This window comes from Drosophila ficusphila, unplaced genomic scaffold (genome assembly GCF_018152265.1).
Source record: "Drosophila ficusphila isolate 14025-0441.05 unplaced genomic scaffold, ASM1815226v1 contig_414, whole genome shotgun sequence".
In the NCBI taxonomy this organism is placed as follows: domain Eukaryota; kingdom Metazoa; phylum Arthropoda; class Insecta; order Diptera; family Drosophilidae; genus Drosophila; species Drosophila ficusphila.
In genome coordinates, this window is record NW_025064328.1 from 5,758,516 (window position 1) to 5,767,301 (window position 8,786).

Sequence of the window (8,786 nt, forward strand, 5' to 3'; positions counted from 1 at the left end):
ACATATTTATTGGGTTTTCTGTCCACTGTGCCAATTCTGCAGGCTCCTTCGCTCTGCAGTTCCTGTTATTGGCCGTTGTCAGTGCACAGATTTAAAATCAACAACAGGCGAGCGACAAGCGACAGCGGCAACAACCATGTAGCGTGTAACGAAGGTATTCTGTGGTGAGTTCTAGGATCTGTCCTTGCGGGTGCACACTATAGGGTCCGGCTCTCGCTCGTCTGCTTTGGGGGTGGAGGTCTTGCTTAGACAAATCCGCACACTAGCTACATATTATTATTTTTAAGACCAGAATTGAGTGTGCTGACGAAAATAAATGCGAGATATCAAAATCAGAAGAGAAATAGATAAAATTCAAAAAAAACAAGAGATAGAAAAGATCGAGAAAAGTTAGAATCAGCGATGCCACAGATGTTGTCGTGGTCGCGAAATGCCCACCCTACCTATGATCACCATCCTTCAGAGCTAAACTCCGGTGACCCCTAATACCCTACGATTGTGGAAGCATCAGCCGAGTTAAAAAAAACGTGAACTACTCGAAATTCATTTCAAATACAATTTAATTAATAGTTATACAAGAATTCATTATTGTTATTTGCTAACAGGTAGATACTACAAATTTTATATAAATATAATAAATGATATACAGGCGATAAAAATACTATTTAGATACTTAAATATTTAAATGATGTTATCCTCATAAATTAAAGTAGTTATAATGTTCGTATATATTTAAAAAGATAAGAAATAAGAAAAATATAGGGTATTCAGATATCGTACTTCACCAATAAAAAATATTACTCTGGTATAACAATAGATATTTAAATTTCATTGCTTTAATTTATTTTTTTTATTTCACTAAATCATCTTCATTCTGTTTGATATCTTTTTGTTTAATTTAATTTAGTTTAGTGAGGCTATCGGTTCAGGGTTCTTTTAAATTCACAGTTTCATTCAAGTAGATTGTTAAAAATTATTTCATAGAGTATTTCGCAATAAGATATAAATAGAATAGATATAAATGCAATAATGAGAATAATAAACTCACAGCTTATACGTTGTTCCAGCGGCGAAAGATCGATCTCCCGGGCAGGTGGCTGTAAAGGGTGAAATTGGGGCTCGAAAACACAAAACTATTCTATAAAAATCTTTTAACTTGGAACCCTTTTAGGCCTACATATTTTACTGAGAAGCGACTGTGATATCTTCACTTAACCACATTTTTAAATTTAATATTCACTATTGTTTCTTATCAGAAGTTGCTATTTTCAAATTATATTTAAATTTACAAAAAAAAATAAATATTTAATTTATCGCTTTTAAGTCATAGTTGAGCGAATTTTCCAAAACAAAATCGATGCGTAAATAACTCCACTCGTGAAAAATTAAGTTTTAAATTTAATTTAATTTAAATATTACGTTTTAGACTGAATCATTCAGACTTTAGAAAATATCACTTAAACTTGATTTTTACGGCATGTTGCTATCTTTGATTCATTAAATTTTCTTCACTTTGGCACGTTTCAAAACTTTCAAATTTTTAATTATAATATTTCACTTTAAAAAAATCGCAGTAGCGGCTTAAAAGCAATTCCAGGTTATATATTCCCTTTTGTGTCCATATTTGGCTATACTAAATCTGCTGCTGCTGCTGCCGTGGGTAGAGAGGGTTAAACATCTCTCCAAATCACTTCTTTAATGCCGCATTCTTGAATTTAATTCCAGTTGAAACTCCTCATTTTTCTTGTCCGATTTAATTTGGGGCACGATATTAAATCATGCCCCCACTGTCTTGAAGGGGAGCTCCCACGGATGCCAGTATTGATGGCCACGTGAGAAATATATATATCATATATATCTAAAGAAAATCTGGGGTTAGAATTGATAAAAAATCTACTTCCACCACTTACATCTCAATAGTTTTCCAAAATTAATCACAAAAATATTACTCAGCTAGGCTCGCTGCACTTATTCCTCTTATTATTTTCCACGATTTCAATATATAGTATTTAAACAAAACTTTGTTGACGTTGAGAAAAATTGGCACGTCTGCTCATATCGGATGTCAATCAGAAAAGAACCTTACCAAATATAGGTAGTGTTAGGCTAGGGTATGGTCGGAAGTTCGCCACAGATGATAACACCAGATGTCTAAAACGAGCTTCCCACTGCATCTCTGTTACAGCTGATTTATCAAACATATGTGTAATTAGCTAAAGACACTAGCCGAGCTTAGATATATTTTAAAGCATGCTTCTAGGCCGAACTAAACTATCTGGTCGCTACAGGCGCCGTTACAAAACCCCCTGCCGCAATCAGACTAGGGTATTTCATTCTAGATACCCTAGGCTGATACCGCCTGGAGTGACGTCATTGGCGAATGTCTTTGGCGTGATAATTACCCAACAGTCGCCCTTGCAAATCTTCAAGCTCGTAGTAATTATTACCTATCTTTCTTTTAATGCGTGCTTTTACGAAGGAAGGTCCAAATTTGGCGTTGTAACCTGTTTGAAAGCAACTCTGCTTGAAGTTACGTCGAAATACCTCCTGTCCTACCACAAAAGATACTTCTCTTGAACGTAAGTTGTATCTCTTTTCGTTACGATCGTGAGCTTTCTGCATTTGCTTACTAGCTTCTTCGCGAATTATCTGGAAAGAATCCTGTCTATTAAACAATAGCGAGCGGTCGTCTAGCATATTCAATTTTCTTAACAAAGCATAAGTTGATCCTGAAGTAACCATATGCTGACCAAAAGCCATATAGTATGGTGTGGTACCAATACTAGAATGAAACGAAGATCGTAAGGCACAACATATCTTGTTCAAATACTCATCCCAGTCTTTTTGATCAGGACGCAAGTACGCTCTAATAGCTGAGATGACAGAACGATTTACGCGCTCAGAAGCGTTGGCCTGAGGCGAGTGAACAGCTGTTAGCGTGTGTGAAATTTTGTACTGCTTCATAAGTTTCTGAAATGCTACAGAACGGAATTGTGACCCGTTGTCTGATACGACAGTTTCTGGAACACCAAATGTCATAAATAGTTCGCCTTCAAGGTACTTTTATTACGACATCAGCATTTATCTTTCTAACAGGTTTTAAAAATACAAATTTAGAGAAATGATCGAGGACAATGAAAATGCCTATGTTTCCACTTCTCGATCGAGGGTAAGGACCAAGAAAATCAATGAAAATTCGTTGGAAAAGCCTAAAAGTTATTGGTGCTTTTCCTAAAGTCGGTCTGAGAACTTGATTTGGTGATTTGGTTGTTTTACATGTCTCACAAGCATTGATATATGCTTTGATGTCAGGCACAAGACGAGGCCAAAAATAATATCTTCTAACACGCTCGATAGTCTTATGGATGCCACCATGGGAGGCCAAAGGACTGTTATGTGCTTGGAAGAGGACTTCAGGTATCAATTCTGTCGGTATCCATAACTTCCAGGCATATTCATCGTGAACCTTTTCACCTGTCAAATGTTCTGCTTTTCTGTAAACATAGCCGTCTTCTGTTTTTAAGTCAGGGAAATTTACTTTATTTGCCGAAACTTTTGCTACCAAATCTTGATACGCAGCAGATTTAAAGTGCTCTGAATTTAAATCAACCAGCAACCCTTCACGAAAATCTAATGCTGCTACTTCATCTTCGTTAACGCGAGACAAGGAGTCGGGAACGATGTTTAAAGAACCTTTTCGATGCTCAATCTTAAATCGAAATCTTTGAAGAGATAATGCCCACCGAGCTAAACGAGAACTAAGGTCATGATTGGACATGAGCCACTTGAGCGATGCGTGATCGGTGATGATGGTAAATTCGTGTCCTTCCACGTATGCTCTAAAATTCTTCAGGGCTACTATAGCTGCTAAGCACTCCTGTTCGGTTACGGTATAGTTTCTCTGCGCACGATTTAGTTTCTTCGAAATAAAAGCTATCGGACGTTCGTCTCCCTCTTGAGATAATTGTACCAAGACGGCACCGACACCAGTCTTGCTAGCATCACAATGGATGGCGAACGGCTTAGAAAATCCGGGCTACTCAATACCGGAGCTTCACTAAGACGACTCTTCAGCGCTTCGAATGCCTTCAGTGCTTCAGGAGTCAAACAGAATTTACGTTTTGTTGTCATCAAGTCGGTTAAGGGAGAAGCAAGAGAGGCAAAATTTGGTACAAATTTGCGATACCAGCCGCATAATCCCATAAAACTCCTTAAACCTCGTAAAGTTTTAGGAACAGGAAATTCGGTAATTGCTTTGACCTTATCAGGATCTGTTCGATTCCGCCATCGCCAACAATATGGCCAAGATAACGCACCCGTTGCATACAGAAATGACTTTTGCCAATATTGATTGTCAATCCTGCACGCTTGATGTGAAATGCGATCTCTCTGAGAACGTCAAGATGACTGTTAAAGTTGGAGGAAACCACAAGAAGATCGTCTAAATAAACGAATACTTCGTTTCTTAGATGCGCTGGAACGACTTTGTCCATTAAGCGAGACATAGTACTTGTGGCATTGCATAGGCCAAAAGGCATTACCTTAAATTGGTAAAGAGGCCTACCGGGGACTGTAAACGCAGTCTTGTCTCGAGAATTAATTTCTAAAGGCACCTGCCAATAAGCATCTTTCAAGTCCAAGCTTGAAATATATTCCGCCTTAGGCAAACGACTCAAAATTCCGCTGATTTGAGGAAGCGGATATGCGTCTTTCTCTGTAAAGCTATTGACTTTTCGACAATCTAAACAAATTCTAACTTTACCAGGTTTGGTAACCATCACTATAGGGGAAGACCAAGCGCTTTCCGATTCTTCAATTACGCCCATTTGCAACATCCTGTCAATTTCGGCGTACATACTCTTCTCAACAGCTGGCGACACTGGAAAATGGCGCTGTTTAATCGGCTTCGCTCCACCCACATCTATTGCATGAGTTATTAAATTCGTTTTTCCAAGTCCTTCCTGCGTGAATGACGGGAAACAATTGATGACATTGCCAAGCTTTGCTTTTTCCTCAGCAGACAAGTCGTGTTGATCAACTTCGACCTTGCTGCTAGCTTCGATAGTAGTTTCTAACTCTGATATATTAAGGTTTTTGGGGAGAAGATCATATAGTCTCCAAAAATCTATACCTAAATAAAGATCATGTTTCAAAGACGGTACTAGGTAAATATTTAAAGGTTTTCTCTTGTCTCCATATTCTACGTCAATTTCCATTCTTCCTACTACTTTCTGAGGTCGTCCATCTGCTGTTTTGGCTTTAATGTTTAATGGCTTGTATTCGGTATCATTCGCCATAACTTCTTTAGCTAGATCTCCTCCAATACAACTTATTGAGGCCCCTGAGTCCAGCAAACCAAAAACAGTACGGTCTAATAAGCGAATCGGCAGAAATGGTCGTGGATCTCTTGATCCCGTAGGGAGAGAACAAATATATTTCAACCCGAGCCTACAGCTTTTAACATTCTGCCAAAACCTTTTAATTCTTTCGGCGCTGCGAGACTTACGGATTTCTAAGAGATGTTCAGAAAACACAGTAGGAGTTAAAATCTGAGGTAACTTTTTAAGTTTACAATGCAGTAGAGAGCCGACATTGCTTTTTGATACGTCCGGGGAAGTTGGTGATGCGACTAATGGTGCATTCACATCTGATCGGTCATAGTTGATTGGTGACGAGAGGCATTCAAAGTCTTCGGTTTGAACTGCGACTTCGAACTGCCGGGCTTTAAGTTTTTTGAGCACTTAACGCAGTTTGGCTTATAGGTGTTAGCGGTTCCGCAACCGTAACAAAATACGCGCTTCTCTGATAAGCAATCTTGGTATCTGTGCCCTTCTTTGCGGCAATTCCAGCATACCAAGGAAAATGCGTCCACCTCTAATTCACTTTCGGATTCGGACCCATTCTGAGAATCTGGCTCTTGAATAAGCTCTGAGACTTCTCGTCTAAACGGTGTGTTTTTACTGTATCCGTGAGAGCGTTTGACATCGTCTAGAAAAGCTTCGCGTCGACGACAAGTTTCTCTCAACTCAGATACTGAAGAAATGTCAACATTCAACAATTCATGGCGTATTTCGGGTCTCAAATTGTTTTTGAGAATTCGGACAAGTTTTCTCGGCGACCATGGTACTTCTAACTGATCGACTAATACGTTTACACTATCGTAAAAACTATCAAAAGATTCATTGGGCTTTTGTTTTCTGTTTCTGATTAACTCTTCTACATCAATATCGTCCCTTTTTTGACGAAATTGCAATCGCAAGGCAGAACATAATCTATCCCAACGTACTTCGGTTACCGATTTATGGTAACGCCAATAAAATTCGTTGGCTTTGCCCTCGAATAAGACGCTAGCATTTCTGCAAAGCACTGAGAAGTTGCCTTCAAGTGTCTGATGCGTCAGCGCTTCGACTCTGTAAATAAAATTGTCTATCGATACACCTGATCCGGAATATTTTATCTTCCATCCATTCAGGATATGCACGACCTTGTCGGGTCTATTTAAGAGATCAGAAGGGATACTTCTATGAGAACTTGGAGAACCTAAGTTAGGCGCGACAAAATTTGTGTTTTGGATATGTTCATTGCCAGAAATTGGTCGGTCTAAGGGTGGTGGAGTAGCTGACCTATCTCTGTCATTCGCATTGGAGCTAGATGGAGGGGAGATTAATCTCTGAATACTGTCACTCACTGAAGTTTGTATTAACTCAGTCATTTTCTCTGACAACACTGTGAGCAGTCTTCGCTCCATTGAGAGTAACGTCATTGCATTAGCAACATTAGCTGGATCTACATCCCTACTGCTACTACTATGAGCGCCTCCTGACGTACCAGGGACGTTTTCAGATATATTTCTATCATCAATACTTTCTGTGCCACGACTTTTAGATTGGGATCGCGTTTGTAAACCTTTACTCTCGGCTACTGGCCTGCAAGAAATTCTGCATACTGGACAGCTTTCACTTTTCTTCAAATGTGCCTCAATACATTTCTTGTGAAATTCGTGATGGCATACAGTTTCAAATAAATCGGTTGCTGCCTTAATATCTGCTTTACATAACGGACAGACTGGCTTTGCACCTCCTTGCGATGCTTTTCCCGGAGAACGGTCTAATCCCATTTTGAAAATTTATAAAAATATAACAAAAGCAAAAAAAACAAAATGTTGTATCCTTAATTTCCAACGATTTAAACAACAGCTCAAAACCAAAATAATTTAAAACCAAAATGTTGTATCATTAATACCAAATGATTTCAACAACAGCTCAAAAAGAAATAAAAGATAAAAAAAAATGTTGTATCATTAATATCAAATGATTTCAACAACAATCGGTAACTCTCACGATATAAACTGTGGTTATAATAATAAAGATAAAGCTTTAACTCTAGCTTGATGTCCACAACTCGTAGGATAAAAATTTTATTTACTACTAACATTTCTCAGGAAAGAAGAAAAGAATACAGATGAAGTGAATTTCTTGCCTTTCTTACTACAAGAAAATTCAATAAGGGAAGTAATTAGGCTTTAATAAATATGAAACGGATAAGTTATTCTTAAAAAAAAAGTTCTTATGTTCCAGTCTCAACTCACATAAGTCTAATTCCTCTAAGAAAAATTATAAATAATTCTTTCTAAAAGTCAACCGTGGATAGGGCACTTCAGTAAAACAATGCCTCTATTTTCCGAAACGCCTAAGCTTGAAGAAAGCATTTATTTAAGTAAGTGTGAATATTGTAGTGATTTGGTAAACCAGCAAGGGCCAGAAGATCAATCGCAATTTGATACTCTCTGTATTTTCCTCAGACTAAGTTTTCCTTATCATCACATACAAAAGGAAGGAAAATTCTTACACGGACTTTTAATTAAGGCCAGACGGAAACTAATGTTCACTTGCTCTGTTATCCATAATAAATAAAAATCAACATAAGAGATTTTGATCAGAAGTTAAAGTTGAAATAAATGAAAGAAAGAAAAGAGATTGAATTTATCTATCGGTGAGTCTTAATGAGGTAATACTGTACTCACTAAGGCCCCACACGTTGGGCGCCACCTCTCTTAATAATAATAATAATAATAATAATGATATTATAACTGTAGCGTGTAACGAAGGTATTCTGTGGTGAGTTCTAGGATCTGTCCTTGCGGGTGCACACTATAGGGTCCGGCTCTCGCTCGTCTGCTTTGGGGGTGGAGGTCTTGCTTAGACAAATCCGCACACTAGCTACATATTATTATTTTTAAGACCAGAATTGAGTGTGCTGACGAAAATAAATGCGAGATATCAAAATCAGAAGAGAAATAGATAAAATTCAAAAAAACAAGAGATAGAAAAGATCGAGAAAAGTTAGAATCAGCGATGCCACAGATGTTGTCGTGGTCGCGAAATGCCCACCCTACCTATGATCACCATCCTTCAGAGCTAAACTCCGGTGACCCCTAATACCCTACGATTGTGGAAGCATCAGCCGAGTTAAAAAAACGTGAACTACTCGAAATTCATTTCAAATACAATTTAATTAATAGTTATACAAGAATTCATTATTGTTATTTGCTAACAGGTAGATACTACAAATTTTATATAAATATAATAAATGATATACAGGCGATAAAAATACTATTTAGATACTTAAATATTTAAATGATGTTATCCTCATAAATTAAAGTAGTTATAATGTTCGTATATATTTAAAAAGATAAGAAATAAGAAAAATATAGGGTATTCAGATATCGTACTTCACCAATAAAAAATATTACTCTGGTATAACAATAGATATTTAAATTTCATTGC

General features: G+C 37.5%; 1 long non-coding RNA gene across 1 annotated transcript; it reads right to left on the reverse strand.

The window, feature by feature from the left end:
* Positions 1–835: 835 nt before the first annotated feature.
* On the reverse strand, positions 836–2,211 carry LOC122320099. The gene is made up of 2 exons (XR_006245476.1): positions 1,911–2,211; positions 836–1,858 (listed from the first exon to the last, which is right to left on the reverse strand). It is a non-coding gene; the product is annotated as an uncharacterized LOC122320099 (long non-coding RNA).
* Between the last annotated feature and the right edge of the window lie 6,575 nt (positions 2,212–8,786).